Source organism: Panthera tigris, chromosome C2 (genome assembly GCF_018350195.1).
Source record: "Panthera tigris isolate Pti1 chromosome C2, P.tigris_Pti1_mat1.1, whole genome shotgun sequence".
In the NCBI taxonomy this organism is placed as follows: domain Eukaryota; kingdom Metazoa; phylum Chordata; class Mammalia; order Carnivora; family Felidae; genus Panthera; species Panthera tigris.
The window spans coordinates 39,929,560-39,944,160 of record NC_056668.1 but is presented as its reverse complement, the minus strand read 5'-3'; the positions used below and the strand labels follow the sequence as shown (position 1 = coordinate 39,944,160).

At 35.0% G+C, this 14,601-nt stretch overlaps 1 long non-coding RNA gene across 1 annotated transcript; it reads left to right on the top strand.

The window, feature by feature from the left end:
• Window positions 1–3,978: 3,978 nt before the first annotated feature.
• LOC122241936 lies at window positions 3,979–11,307 on the top strand. The gene is made up of 3 exons (XR_006222030.1): window positions 3,979–4,034; window positions 9,571–9,642; window positions 11,219–11,307. It is a non-coding gene; the product is annotated as an uncharacterized LOC122241936 (long non-coding RNA).
• The last annotated feature ends 3,294 nt before the right edge of the window (window positions 11,308–14,601 follow it).

The following is a 14,601-nucleotide window of genomic DNA, read 5'->3' as shown; positions in this document are numbered from 1 at the left end:
GAGTCAAAGTCAGTCACTCAACTTATAGCTACCCAGGGACTACATCTTTCTTTTTATTTTTTTAAGATTATTTCTTTATTTTGAGAGGGAGAGAGTGAGAGTGAGAGAGAGTGAGAGTAAGAGAGAGAGAGAGACTGGAAGGGGCAGAGAAAGAGGGAGAGAGAGAATCCCAGGCAGGCTCTGCACTGTCAACCAAAATCAAGAGTCGGATGCTTAACCAACTGAGCCACCCAGGAGTCCCAGCAATTGTTTTCTTTCCATATGGGATTATGAATATTTTCTTTATTTCTTGATTCGAATGTTGACAGTTTATTTACTCTTGATGCTTTGCCCTAACTCCTCCAAATAAGTGTTTACATTACTTTGGGGATGAGAAAAAGATTATCTAAAAAAGAAACAAAATGAAAAATTCCACTGACAGTTAAATTCGTAACACATAATTTCTTTGGTTGGTTGGGATTCTGGAAGTTGTATTTTCTTTCAGGAATATTTTATCAACAAGGAAGAAAATACTATTTAAAAGGTATTGATTCATTACTCAAACTTGAGAGAGAAAACACAAGAGGAAATAGGAAATATGTTATTCAATCATTATATTTTGTATCAATTCTCTATCACTATATAATTGTACTTAATTTTACTTGGTAAACAAATTCATATTCTGGCTATTTCATTTAGATGACTCACCATGCTATACTGTTATATTATTATCAACATCTGTGGCCATTGTAATCCCACCAGACAAATTAAGCATCCAGATTTTTTTTTCTTTTTAGGTCCTAGAATAAACAAATAGTGAGGATTACAAATTGTCATATTGTGAAGAATATCTCATAAGTGCAAAATAATAGCATTTAATACTTTCGTTTTTAAATGCTTTTAGTTTTTTGAAGGATGAATTTGGAGGAATTGATGTTCTTTAAAGAGAATTATATAGGAAAGGCAATTACATATTTTTTATTACAGATAGGTATTTTTTATTATTATAAAGGAAGTAAACATTGAGGAAACCTTCCTGTGTGTGAGTGTAAGTACACAAGGCATGCTAGGTACATTGCAAATCTCATATTTGGTGACTGGTGATTAACAAATCTTCACTTTAAAAAGTGTGGAATGCATATATAGAATACATTGTTTTCCAGCATAGGTAAAATGGATCATAGATAACTTATATGAGTTTTTACTATATTTGTAGAAAAATAAGGTTATAATTGGTATCTATTAAACTATTTATTTTTTTAAAGTTTATTTTGAGACAGCAAGAGAGTGGGGGATGGGCAGAGAGATGGAGAGAGGGAATCCCAAGCAGGCTGCACACTGTCAGCACAGAGTCAACATGGGGCTCGATCTCACGAACCGTTAGACCATGATGTGATTACATGTAATCTTTTTCTGTCAAGTTTTTGGTATGACCCAGTTTTAGTCTCTCTCTCATGAGGTCATTCGTTAGAACACTCTTCCTGTTTCTGTCCCTATCTAATACCTCCAGCCTCTAATTCCCAGTCCCCTCATTTTCTGCTCCAGTCATGGCACCAATTTAAATTTCACTTTGCCACTCTCTCTGGATTTTTTTGCTAAGATAATTTATTAGAGGATACGATGTGGCACTTGTTTATATATATATTTTTCAATCAGTCTGATGTGTCTGGCAGAGATATTTCATCTGTGGTGGCAATGTGGATCATTTGGAAAGCTGCTAAAAATCTTAGACATATTTTTGGATGACAAATCTATACATCATATAACCAAACATGATATGGGGGGGGGTTGTGGTTGTGTTGGCAATTTTTTAGTGGAAATATTAGAAGCACTGCACAACTTTTCCTTGAAAAGAACTGGGTGATATACAGAGATAAGTGATGTCTGTGACAATTTCTTCTCTCTATAAATGTAATGAAATGAGTTTAGTTCCACTCCTCAATTGTGGGTTCTCAGCTAATTGAGATGACTATAATTTGTAGAGAAATGAATTATTTTTTTTTGTTTTTTAATTTTTTTTAACGTTTATTTATTTATTTTTGAGACAGAGAGAGACAGAGCATGAACGGGGGAGGGTCAGAGAGAGAGGGAGACACAGAATGTGAAACAGGCTCCAGGCTCTGAGCAGTCAGCACAGAGCCCGACGCTGGGCTCGAACCCACAGACCGTGAGATCGTGACCTGAGCCGAAGTCGGACACTTAACCGACTGAGCAACCCAGGCGCCCCGAGAAATGAATTATTTTTGAATAAAGAGAGATTTGAAGAAGTTCTATTTTAAGTATTTATCTACAGTTCACTAAATGTAAAGTAAAAGCTTTTAATATCACTGACCTTCAAAACTGGAAGGTTAACTCAGTAATATAATACTCTCTGTAATACTATCTGAGCCCGACTTTATAGATGCATGATATCTGTCTTCAACAAACTCAACAAGTAGTCAACTAGTTTTGTCCTGAGTACCTTCAGCAGAGGAAGACTTGTGAAATACATGCTTTGTATAGAATATTATTTATCACATAGGTACAACAATTACTTTTAAGTGTAAGCTGTCAGGCGCTATTGTCATGGTAAAGCCTTGGTTTTCAAACCATAGCTTGCCGCAGATCACCTACACGCAACTTAGCCAAAAGGCTAAAAAGCAATTGGAAATCGCTAAAAGATTTCCTAAAACATACAGAACTCCGGTGTTTTTGATTTTGTAGTCCTCAGGTGTGGCTGATAATTTGAATTTCTAACAAGTGCCGAAGTGATCCTGTGCTGATCCTGTGGCTCTGGACTACACTTTGAGAACCCCTACTCTGAAAGTAACTTCCATGTCTATACTCTTCTAGTATCTCTTATCTGACTCCCATGTCAGGCTTTTCTATGATAGATCTGTTGGGCTTTAAGTAATTTACCCAGTTTCTTCTACTTCACCTCATCTCCCTGCTTCCCCCCTCCTATTCTTCATCTCCTCCTCCTCCTCCTTCTTTTTTGTTTGGTTGTTTTTTGTTTTTGCTTTAATCACACTCTATTGGACTATCCCAATCTTCAACTTTTGAGAATGGTTTATTAGGATGAAGAAATAACATTTATTCATTTAACAAGTATAGCATGTACTAAACATTGTTTTGCAAACGGTGGTGGGAAAGACAGACAAGGTATCTACTCTCCTAAATTACATAAATTAGTGAGGTTGGAGAGATGGGAAACAAGTGAATTAACCAGATAATTTCAAATATAGAGTGGGATAAAATAGGGCAATGGTCAGGGAGATGGGGTGGTGAGTATGGAATATGCCACTTTAGAGTGTGATATTTTAAACTAGTACCTGAATTATAGGAACATAATGTCTTTTTTGGAGTAGAAAAAATAATGCAAATGAATCACAATTGGCTTCTCCTATTGCAAACATCTCTATTTCAAATTCTCTAAATTCCTCAATCTTGTAATGTTTACATTTTTATCTTTATCCTTTCCAGGTGTTCTCCTGTTGTACTTTGTTAAGAATCTGTGAACCTATTTATCTGCCTATCCATCTAGTATTTCTATCCATCCTGCCCTTGAACTTGTTATATTTAGTTACCACGGTATCACCCTTTCCCCCCTTCCTCTAAAGCATTTGGGAAGTGGAAGAATAAAAAGAGAAAATTTTGGAGTCAGGAGGACCAGTGTTTAGAATCCCCCCTGTGACACAGATTAGCAGTAGGAATTCAGGCAAGATAGTTTCTAGATTAAACTTCCCTAAAACATGGACATTATTATATTTCCACTCTGTTAACTATTAATTAGCACTCCATGTCTTATAATAAATGTCCAGTGCACTCAGTTACACCCTTCACTATTTATCTGAACATTTTTCCCATCTTACTTTCTTCTTTCCCATTTTCAAAATTGATGATGGAACAATCAACTATTCTGTTTTCTAGTCTTCTAATTCTCTTAGTTCATAGTCAATGATTCTTTCCCCCAAGAATGCCTTTCCCCCCAAATTCTAGTAATCCAAATTCTATGAGCAGTTTGTTACAAGCACATTGGCTCCTCTCCAAATTCCACTTCTATTTTTCAGCTGGAAGTGAGTATGCCCCTGTTTTGAATACTGGTAGTATTTATTTTGTAACTCATTTTGGATGATCACTTTGTACTTTACACATATTTGTGTAGTTATTGTAGCTGCCCTACATAAGTTTAGGTGTCTAAGAAAGAAACAGTATCTCATCATCATTATAATCATCCAAATACCTAGGATAATGCCTAGCATCTTCAAAGCCAGTGGTTCTCAAAGTGCAGGCCTTGGACTAGAAGCATCAGCATCACCTCAGTACTTGTTAGAAATGTACAGCAACAGAAACTCTAGGGGTGGGGGCTAGCAATTTGTTTTTAACAAGCCCTCCAGGTGATTCTGATGCTGGTGAAATTTGGGACCCCTTCTTGTATGCATTCAGCAGGTACTTGTTGAGTGGGTGAATGAATAAAAAAATGTGAATATATTTAGTTTTTTTTTTTAAATAAAACATCCTACAGTTATTTTAATTATTTCTGCTGGAAAATGCATTCAGCTGAGATTTGTGGACACTACATTATGAAACACTTTTGAATTTTGACTAGGACAGATCTGATATGCCTTACTTCCTAGCCGTGTTCTCCAACATGCTGCTTCTCTCAAGCACTTTCTTTCAATTTTTACATTACTTATACACCTGAAAGTGTGAATGCTGAAATATTTTTTAAAATGTTTTCAAGTAAGTCACTGATTTTAATTCACTGGAAAGATAAAGGATTTCCAAAAGGGTCTCTCGAATTGTTTTCAATGACATAGAATGTTGTGTAGTGCTTTGTGAATAGAATGTGCATATGACTCCTATGAGAAGCTTGTTAAAATGAAGATTTGATCCAGTAGGTCTAGAGTGGTGTGTGACATTTACAAGCTCCCAAATGAAGTCATTACTGCTGGTACAGGGATCATCTTATAAGGAGAAGGGTTAGAGTGTAATGTGATTTCCCATTTAGCAGACCAATTCAAATCACAGTGTAGATGGAAAAGGGCTTGAGGATTTGGGTAGATTATTTATCTCCTATCAGCTTCACTTTATTCATCTATGAATCATAAAAAACATATAAAACCTATAGTATGATGCCTGACACACAGTAAGACCTCGATAAAAGGTAACTATTGTTATTTAAATAAAAATTAATGACAAAAATGAAAAGGAGTATCAAAATATTATGCCTCCATCTGGTAGTAGTATCTACATCCTGGGATGCAATCGGTTAACCCTATTCCTGTTATGCTCGCTCTGGAATGTGAAGGCAATAAAATTGAGTTCTGCTGTCAACAGCTTTATAGCTTCTGCAATTTCAGCTGGAGTGTCTGCCATTGACCTGCAGCAGCTGAAATCACAGGTGCAACTTCCTGAATATTGAACCCTCCTTCTGGCACCACCCTGATTATCAGTTATTCCTAATAATAATAAAGAAAGCTGCAACCCACTGAAAGAAACATTTTGATCTCTTTGTTGTATACTTGAGGACTTTTTCCCCCCACACTGGTATCTATATGGTTGCACATGAAGGTTAGCAAGTGAGATTGAAATAACAGATCTATTGTTAAGACATTTCTCATTAGCATCAGGCATTAGTCAAGAGTTTGGCACACTTATCACATACTAATTAGCATACTATTGAAAAACTGGTTATTTAAATTATATAGCTTAATAGGACAGACTTTTCAGTTTGTAGAATCAAAAGCAATAAATCCAACAGATTATTTTATTGTTCACTGAAGGAGAGTTACGACTCATAATGATGAATTTCTGAGTGGTTGTAAAGTTAGATCATATCCTAAGGAGCTCTTTGGAACTTCTTTAGGAAATTATAGACATTTAAATATACCAGCTAAATACTCAGTTTAAGCTACAGTGATTCATCAGAAAAATATATGCTTCAGATCCAAAGAAGAATAGATTTATTCCCCAAAGGCTAATTGGAAAGACATTGTATTAAATATTAAAGGAAAGATGCATCATCTAATGCCATCTTATTATCTTATGAAAATGGAGAAAGAATAGAAAAACAAATACAGTCTTCTGGATTTGGGATGGGGATGGGGGATTTAGAAACAGAAGCAGAGGATAAATAGAATGTTAAAGATGATTTTAGGTTTGATACTCATAGTCAAAGTAGTACCGATTATTATGGAATGCTTTGGCTGTGTATTGAATTTTACAGATTTTTATTTTGAGATTTTAAATTTGTTTTCCCATTAAAAGATTATTATTAATTAAGTCCTCAGGTATAATTAAAGGTGGCTTTGATAATGAATAAGTGTTCGGTTGAAATTCAGCAACAATTTCGTAAGTAGTCAGTGCCCACCATGTCTAGATTAATAAGAGCTAATTTACCACATTGGTGGCAAATTGGTGGCAAATTGGTTTCCACCTTCAGATGTCAGCAGACAATGGTTTTCTGATAGTAGGGCAATTGGTGGTATTAAAAAAAATAGGGCACATTTCACCTCTCTGTATAAATTATTGAAAAAGAAAAAGGAAAATCAAAGAAGACGGGTTTTTTTCTTCTTTCACTAGCTTCACTTGACTTCAGCAACATGAGGATTAAAATGAGAGTTCAAAGTTTTTCTTTGGTCATTGCATCTCCATAATTCTGTGTCATTCATACTGAGAATATTTTCATTCTTTAGTTTTCAGGTAGTTCCAACATACTTTTAAACTAATTCTTTGAGTTTTCAGAAAGGGGGTGCATTTCGAAAGGCAGTGAGAGTTTAAAAGCTCATTATGGTGTCTCTAAGATAAACTTTATTCTTGTACTTTGATTGATTTCTCCCTTAAAAAAAAGTCTTATCCCAAATCATTTCCTTACTTTTTATACTTTTCCTGACTCTCTCCCTTAATCAATCCTCTGTATCCTCAATTCAACTTTTCTGACATATTCTTCCTGTTTAGCAGAAGTGAAGAGGGAAACATGGCTGGCGAAATTCCCAAGGGAAAGAATATGTGGTCTCAGTGCCAAACAACTTTTAATGTCATCATAGAGTTACTGGCCATGTCTAGGCAAGTGCTTGACGAATTGGCACTTCTGTTAGATCTCTGTCACCGATGAGTAAGCCCATCAGCTATTTAATGGGCCAAGATTTAGTGTAGCTCAGTTAGGTTCTGCACCTCATCTCCCTGAAGCTACGAACCAGGAAGCTCTAAGCCCTCATTTTTGACAGAGAGTATGAAAGCTGCTGTCTGGGAGGCAGAGAGAGTTTCAGAAGCTTATAAAATTTCAAGGGCCTTCTTTAAGAAAAAATAATATAATTTTTCCCCAAAAATATTACAAAAAGCATTTGACCAAAAGAACACATTGTTAGGGTCTCTTCTACGGGGCTGTTGCAAATAAGGAGCCCTGAGTCATTGTAAGCTTTGTTAGCTTCATTGTAAATGATTCTGGAGGAAGTGGGTAGAAAATAAAACTCCTGGGGTGCCTGGGTGCCTCAGTCAATTAACCATCCGACTCTTGATTTCAGCTCAGGTCATGGTCTCACTGTGAGTTCGTCTCTGTGCTGACAGTGTGGAACCTGCTTGGGATTCTCTCCCCCACCTCCTCTCTTCCCCTCTCCTGCTCATGTGCATGCTCTCTCTCAAAATAAATAAATAAACAAAAATAAAATTCCTCATTCTATCTCAAAAAGAATACCCAAATATTTTCTGATGGTCTATGGTTGGCCAGCCTGATTCCATAAATACAATTTATAGTTTGGCATTTGCTCATTCACCCACTTATTTACCCATTAGTTCAATGTTTAGTCAATGAGGAGGCAAATGCCTCGTCTAGGATTAAGTTGAATAATTGTGTAAATTCCTTACAACCAGTTACAGTTGTGCTTTTTGAAATTGTTCAGCAAAAGCCAATACAAGGCAATGTGGCTGGTGAATTTTGGTTTCCCTTTTACTTACTCTCTAATGACATGTTTACCAGTTAGTTCTCAAATGTGCTTTCAGTGGTATTGAGGCGAGATGGGAAGTTTAAAGTGGTGCAGAGGACTATCTAAATACCAACTACTTCGGTTGTATAGTCTTTGCAGTTGCTATTCTACCATTTCTAATTATAAACGAACACTGTCAGCTAATGGAAGGGAAGCTAGAGAAAAGAGGAACTAATAATAGTCCTTATTTTGAATTATTGAGAAACTTCACACATGCTCACTTTTTTTTTCCCTCCTAGAATACTAATGTCTCCTCTGGCTCCATTTTTGTGTATTATATTCAGCACTCAATTTCAGAATCCACTTCCATGGACTAATCAGCCGCAAAGCCTGCTTTGCAATAAATATCCTTCTAATAGAAAGATGACAACAAGTTAAATTTTGTGTTTCTGTTTGCTATGGCTGCTGTAACAAAGTACCAAAACCAAGTGGCTTAAGCAGCAGAAATTTGTTGCCTCAGAGTTCTGGAGGCTATATCTGAGATCAAAGTGCCACAAAGTTATTCTTTCTAAGGACTATGCCTCTCTACTAGCTTCTGGTGGTTCCTTGGCTTGTGGCAGCATAACTGCACATGGCTTTTTTTTCCATGAGGAAGATTTTCACACATCTTTCTCCATATGTGTGTTTTTCTGTGCCCAATTTCCCTTTTTATGTTGGATAGAGGCCTACCCATCTCCACTATGACCTCATCTTAACTAATTATATCTGCCATGGCCCTATTTCCACATAAGGTCACATTCTAAGGTACTGAGGGTTGGGACTTTAACATATGAATTTGGGGTGGAGGGACAATTCAACCCATAAGAGTGAGATTAGATGAAATGCTTTTTATAAGATTCATTCATTTAATATCTTTCATTTAAGTATATTGACTACTTTTGTAGACCTATGGAAATGTGATGCGTATTAGTGATGCGATTTAGATGTGTATTAGTTTGCTAGGGCTCCCATAACAAAGTACCACAGATTGGGTGGCTTAAACAACAGAAATTTACTGTGTCACTTCTGTAGGCCAGAAGTCCAAGGTCAAGGTGCCAACAGGATTAGTTTCCTCTGAGGCCTCTTCCCTTGGCTTGCAGATAGCTGCCCTCTAACTACTTTGTCCTCACATGGTTATCCCTTTGTGTGCACACATCACTCTTTCACTTATAAAAACACCAGTCATATTGGATTAGGGGTCACCCATGTGACTTCATTTAACCTTAATTATCTCTTTAAAGGCCCTACCTTGAAACAAGATCCCACTCTGAGGCATTGAAGAATAGGGCTTCAACATGTGAATTTTGGGGGAACACAATTCAGTCCATAACAGAGGCCTGACATGTTTTTTTTTTCATTATTAAAACCTGATCCCTACCAGTGAAAATTTGGTTCCACTATTGTTTTCACTTACTATTCCTTAAAGTCAAGTGTTTTAATTATACTAAGCATAAAATCCTCCTACTGAGCACCTTCAGTGGACAAAATTTTGTTCATTAAATGACAACTCATTATTATAAGAAATACAAAAATGAGATAGGAGGTAATTGTTGACCCCAGAGAATTGTCTAATCAAGTTAGGAGAAAAAAGGGAAGAGAAAAATGAATGAAACCATTGAGTGAATATATTTTTTTTCCTAATGGTTAGGAATGACATCGTGCTACTGATGGTGGTTGGGGTGGATGTTGGAGTTGAAAGCATGAAGGACTCATGGAAGAGGTAGCATTTAGGTGCACCCAGAAGGGTGTGGAGATTTTAAATATGCAAAGATCATGTGTTCATGAAACCAAATATCATAGAGATACTCATAGCATTGAAAGCAAAGCAAAAATTCTGTCTGTGAAACTGATAGACCACAAAATAGTTACAAATATTTCAATGAAAATTCTATAAAATTACTTATATGCATATCATAATGTGGAAGTTTGGGATCTATTTAATCAACATTTGATGCACCATAATAAATTGTAGCTACTGCTTATGGAAAAAGTTACTATGTGTCCAAAACTGCTTTGAACACTTCATAGTTATTAATTTACTTAATCCTTATAATAAATATATTAAGTAGTATATTAATATACTTAAGTATATTAAGTAAATTACAATTAAGTAATTGTTCCTCTTTTGCAGAATGTACACACACATACACACACACACACGCAATTTCTTTTGGATCCCAGTGAACAGCTTCCTGCATATAGAGTGATGTTCATAACTTAGGTTAGATAAATAATTCTTAACTACTCATTTATGAAGAAAATAAGTGCTTGTCTGTGGGCTGGAATTAAAAGTATTTACACTTCTATTTGTTGTGGATTTAAGTTTAGTCCCAATAACTTTTCTTTTCTTTTGGTGTCTATTGATCTATTTCTCAATTATATACCATTTCTGAAACATTATAACATGATGTTATAACTTTTGCTAATTATGGTGGTAAAGTCTACTTAGGGGAAAATTCTAATCTATGGAATTAATCAGCGTATTCTACAATATTGTCTAGCTGTAGCAGAATATTCTCTACTCCTTAACTGAAACACTTTTCTGCTTTCAAAATGTTTTCTTGGGTTTTTGCATATGTCTGAAATCCTCTTTCCCAAATCTGACTTTTGCTATTGCCACCACAAGCATCATCATCCCAATACCTTTAATGCATTGGTCTTAGGGACAAATGGGCCAGACAGTGAGCAAAGTACTCCACAGATATTATATTGTTTTAATCCTCAAGCAAGTCTATAATGTACATATTATCATCTTCATTTTACGAAACAAATGCTTTAAACACTATACATACCATTTCTGTTCCCACCTCCTCGTAAAGCTTTCCTAATTCTTTCTTTTTTATGCTTCCATAATTTTTGGATTACATAATTAAAAATATTTTTTATTTGAGTATAGTTGACATACAATGTTACATTAGTTTCAGGTGTACACCATAATGATTCAACAAACATATACATTATGCTATGCTCATCACAAGTGTAGCTACCATCTGTCACTATACAATGCTATTATCATATCATTGATTATGTCCCCTATGCTGTGCCTTTTATTCCCATGGCTCATCATCCCATAACTTGAAGGCTATATTTTCCATTCCTTTTCACACAATTTTGCCCATCTCACCCCCTTCCCTTTGGCAACCATCAGTTTGTTCTCTGTATTTATAGGTCTGTTTCTACTTTTTGTTCATTTATTCGTTTGTTTTGTTTTGTTTTTAGATTCTACATATGAGGTGAAATCTTATAATATTTATCTTTTCAGTCTAACTTACTCCACTTACCATAAAACCCTCTAGGTCCATCCTATTGTTGCAAATCGCAAGATCTCGTCTAGATATGTGTCCTAAAGCAAGTCCCAAAAATAAACTATTGGAACTACATATAAATAAAAAAGTTTCTGCACATCAAAGGAAACCATCAAGAAAACAAAAGGACAACCTACTAAATGGGAGATGATATTCTCAAATGACCTGTCTGATAAAGGGTTATGTTCTAAAATATATAAAGAACTTATACAACTCAACACCAAAAAAACTATCTGATTAAAAAATGGACAGAGGACCTGGATAGACATTTTTCCAAAGATGACCTACAGATGGCCAACAGACACATGAAAAGAGGCTCAACATCACTCATCATCAGAGATATACAAGTCAAAACCACAATATCACCTCACACCTATCAGAATGGCTAAAATGAAAAACACAAGAGATAATAAGTATAAGTGAGAATGTGGAGAAAAAGGAACCCTCATGCACTGTTCGTGGGAATGTACACTGGTGTAGCTGCTGTGGAAAACAGTATGGGTGTTCCTCAAAAAGTTACAAATAGAAATACCATACAGCCCAATAATTCCACTGTTGGGTATTTACCTAAGGAAAATGAAAATAATAATTCAAATATATATATATATGTACATAAATATATATGTTTGTGTATATATATGTACATAATGAAATTAATACATAGGTTTAAAAACTAGATTCACATTGCAATTTTTATTAGATACATTGATATGTGTGATTCCACAACAATATGGGAATAATGAAGAAGGATATTAAAACAAAAAGAAATTTATCACCTACTTCTTATTAAAAATATAGTTTATTTTTCCCAAAATATATATTGGTAGCAAAGTAATGCCAGAGAAGGGAAAATAAGAATAACTGGAGTGGAGAAGGGATTGCTATAAGCTTGTAAATGACTAACAAGGAATCCTTCATTTAGAATAAGAATCATGAAAGGTATATTAAAAACAAAACAAAACACCTCTAAGAAGAATAAACCTAACCTCTAAATAGTAGAATGAAGGTTTCATTCAGCTTTCAAAGGCAAGTTAACCAACTAAAATGGGAGTGTAAACTGATGGAATGGGTTAATAAACTTTTTTCCTAAAAAGTGGAATACAGAAAGAATAACTTGGCTTTAAAAGGATAGCAATCAAGAGAAACTGGCATATGCATGACTCAAAATGTTGATTTCAGAGAGGACAGCTAGCCAGTATTCTACTTCCAACAGTGTTAAAAGATAGCAAGAATATTTCAATTATTATGAAAGGTAATATTATGAAAGGCAAAGATACAAATAATAAATGATAAAAGACCCTTGCTTTCAAGAAAATTATGTTCTAAGGATAGATATATGAGAGTAAATCAGTATGACGATTTCCCTAGTTGGATAGAGAACTTACATTCATTTGTTATTTTTCTAAACCAACATTGAAACTAAAAATTTTCAAAACATAGATTAGCTTAGTCATTAGTGTTATTTTAATTAATTATTTTTGAGCTTTTCTGAATGCACTCTTGGTGTTCTTTAGGAGAATGTTTTTTACTGTTTAGTATTATATTCTTAAATATTTTGTTTGACATCTTTTTAACTGTACCTCTTAATATAAATGTTTAAACATAGTCATTAATTTTAGCTTAATTTTATTCTTTTTAAATGATTATGTTACAAAACTTTTCATCTTTGTCCAAAAACTGAATTAATAGTTTAAATGTTACAATTTTTCTTCAGCAACATAGTTATTAATTCCAAACTCATTTGTCTGTTCAGACTCCTATTTTGTAGAATTTCATTAGATTATTTCTGTATTTATCATCAGAAAGACTGCTACTAGACTTTTCTGTGCACTTACTGATAATAATATGGATTTAAAATACATTAATGTACATAAAATTTTAGACATTTCAACCTATTTCAGTCTTTAGATCCAAAGGCATATGATGAGTACACAGAGATGACAAAAATGGAATGAACATCAAGCACAATCAGCAAATACATTCTGCTCTTACCATGTAGTTATTCAAGGGATGATTTATAAGTGCCTGAATGAGGGGCACCTGGGTGGCTCAGTCAGTTAAGCTCCCGACTTCAGCTCAGGTCATGATCTCACAGCCCGTGGGTTCGAGCTCCTCATTGGGCTCTGTGCTGACAGCTCAGAACCTGGAGCCTGCTTCAGATTCTGTGTCTCCCTCTCTCTGCTCCTCCCCTGTTCATGCTTTGTCTCTCAAAAAACAAACAAACATTAAAAATTAAAAAATGCCTGAATTAAATGATCTCATGTTTACATTACTATGATCAGTGTCTTCTTTTCAGTTTAATTACTTTTATGAGGTCTCATAATTAGATTTATGTGGAATGGGAAACAGAATTTATAGCAAAATACACAGTATCAGCACAAGAACCAAATATTAAATCCCAGAAGAGGGAAATACTGCTCATTCCAGTAATCTAAAATACAAATTTGAGGGGGCGCCTTGGTGGCGCAGTCGGTTAAGCGTCCGACTTCAGCCAGGTCACGATCTCGCGGTCCGTGAGTTCGAGCCCCGCGTCAGGCTCTGGGCTGATGGCTCGGAGCCTGGAGCCTGTTTCCGATTCTGTGTCTCCCTCTCTCTCTGCCCCTCCCCCTTTCATGCTCTGTCTCTCTCTGTCCCAAAAATAAATAAAAAAAAAAAAGTTGAAAAAAAAAAAAAATAAAATAAAATACAAATTTGAGGACAGCACACTGCTGTTACTGTTGTCAGCTCACTTGGAGTCCATAGGACCACTTCTATTAAAAATAATTATCTGTTCATGGGGGTGACCATCCAAACAAGTTAGAGACTCTTTCGTGTGATGAGTGGATATATCTTAGAACTACTTATTACCTTGATCCTTTTTAGCCTTCAACTTATGTCATGATATTTAAGACATTAGTGTTCTAAATCCTTAAATATTAGTCATCTTTCATACTTTTTTGGGCAATTATCTAAATGTATGAGCAAACTTCTGAAAATTATATTGCTAAGCCTCAAAATAATACCCTGTTCCAAGAATAAATCTTGGAAACATAAAGGTTTTTTTTTTAATGTAGGAAAGTGGATTTTTCATGTAGGGAAGATATTTAATATTCAACATTTGTAACAATGTTCTGGTTTACATGTTTATAGCAATGTTTAAACATAAGATAAACGGCCTGTTGTATTTAAGTGTGTGTGAGTGTGTATAGCTTATATCTTCCCAAGTTTACTTGTTGTTATATAATGTCTGAACTTCTTTGACCACGACAGATAGGATGTCAATAAAAATAAATAAATTATATCATTATAAGGTGGTACCAGTTGGCTCAAACAATCAAATGTTCATTCCACTTCTTAACAGTAGAACAACAAAAGACATAGGATGGTAATAGCTC